Source organism: Chrysochloris asiatica, unplaced genomic scaffold (assembly GCF_000296735.1).
Source record: "Chrysochloris asiatica unplaced genomic scaffold, ChrAsi1.0 scaffold00014, whole genome shotgun sequence".
Classification (NCBI taxonomy): domain Eukaryota; kingdom Metazoa; phylum Chordata; class Mammalia; order Afrosoricida; family Chrysochloridae; genus Chrysochloris; species Chrysochloris asiatica.
The window spans coordinates 18,614,528-18,616,606 of record NW_006408532.1 but is presented as its reverse complement, the minus strand read 5'-3'; positions in this window follow the sequence as shown (position 1 = coordinate 18,616,606).

Genomic DNA, 2,079 nt, shown 5'->3' with positions numbered 1-2,079 from the left:
CCTCTCTTTGGAATGGGCACAAACATTGATCTCTTCCAATCAGTCAGCCAGACAGTTGTCTTCCAAATTTCTTAGCAGAGATGAGTGAGTGCCTCCTGTGCTGCCTTAGGGTTTCTGAGGAGCAGCTGGTGTTTGAACCACCAACCTACGTTGAGGTCTAGTGCTTAGCCTACAGTGCCACAACAGTGGTGGTGGTGGTGTTGGTGTTGGTGTTGGTGTATCATGGAGTCGGTTCTGATTCATAGTGACCCTGTATAGGATATCCGAGGCTATTAATTTTTATTGGAGCAGAATGCCTCATCTTTCTCCAATGGAATGGCTGGTGGTTTTGAACTGCTGATCTTGTGGGTTTCAGCCTGACTTGTAACCACTATGCTACAATGTTGTTAAGTGCCATTGAGTCAATTCCAACTCATTACAACCCTGTATAGGGTTTCCAAGGAGCAGCTGGTGAGCTTGAACCACAGACCATGCAGTTCAAACGACTTTGCAGTCTGACTCATTAGCCCACAGCACCACACCAGGACTCCAATAGCCAAGAAAAAATAGGTTGTTTTTTGTTTTTTGTTGTTTTTTTTTGTTTTTCCCTTTAAATCCATATGAGACAATTCCAAAGACTTTTAGCCATTTCATTGTATAGATTGTTTCAAAGAGAGTGATGAACCCAAAAGCCCTCATTCTCTGGACAATACATGTAATTTATTTTAGGATTTAATTTCATTGAAACTTTAGAAGCTTAATCATTCACAATGTGTCAGTAATTGAATGCTAATCTTTTGATGGGCTTTGGGGTATATTTCAAAATAACCAAGTTACATTTTCATGTGAATCACAAGTTTCCAATCAGAGTTCTACTCGCTTGTTCCCTTTTGGATCTTTGAATTTTCTGGACATGATTTTGAGCCTTCTTATTTTGAGAGTGAAGAAGATGATGGGCAAATTTTTCTGGATACCAAAACTCAGTCATGGCCAAGGAGGGAGGGCTGAAATGTTTTTTGTATAGCACCCTGGAACTGTGGTACTCTGGTATTCAAGACACAAATAGGGAAAAACAGTTCAAATCTCACTTTGACATTCGGCCAAAGAATAGAAATCAATGGTGTTACAAAATTCTCAGTGGAAACTTGGACCAGCTCTAAATCATATTTCTTAATTGGTCCTCAGAGTCTTTGTGCTGCACATATCCCAGGGAAAAATAGTTACATCCATAAACATCTAGATAATTCCCAAATCCCTAGAAACTCAGCTTTATCTCCTAATGAAATACCTCTGCCGAAGAGACAACAACTCGTTTTTGCCCATTTTTATTAGTGCATGTGTTGACTAGTTTCATAGACATTTACTTAAACAAAAATTAGACATTTCAAAGTTTTACAGATATGTTCACAGGAGACTTCGTATTGTGCTATCCTGAAGAGGTTTCATCAGTTTTAAGATTTTGTTTTTGTTTTGTAAAACCACTTGCTAAAGGAGCCATCAGCCCTCAAAAAGTGTATTCAATATGAAAACAATACCGATAAAACTGGCAAAATTTCTTTATTGTTTTATTTTAGAGTAATATTTCAAACTTTTATAAGTGTTGTAACAATAGTTGTTTGATTCACTCATTTTTAACATTTGCCTATATATTTGCTTTCTCACTCTTATTCTTTACATTGATTTTTTTTTTTTCTTGAGGCAGTTAAGAATTACTCTCAGATATCATGTCTCTTTACCGCAAAGTACTTCAATGTGATTTTTTCCCAGGAACAAAATCATCCTAGGAACAAGATCACTGTTGTTGTTGTTCAGTGCTGTCGAGTCGGTAAAATCATCTAACTGAGAAAATTTGACGTTGCCAAAATACCAGTAGCTAAGAGGCTTGGTGTGGCGCTGTGGATTAATGTGCTGGACTGCAAAATCGGTTTGAACCACAGGGTCGGTATTTCAAGCTCACCAACTGCTCCTCGGAAACCCTATACAGAGTTGTTATGGGTCAGAACCCACTTGATAGCACTAAACAACCACAATGATATACAATTTGGAGTTCTGGTGTGCCACAATAGGATATGTACTGAACTGCTAACCACAAGGTCAACA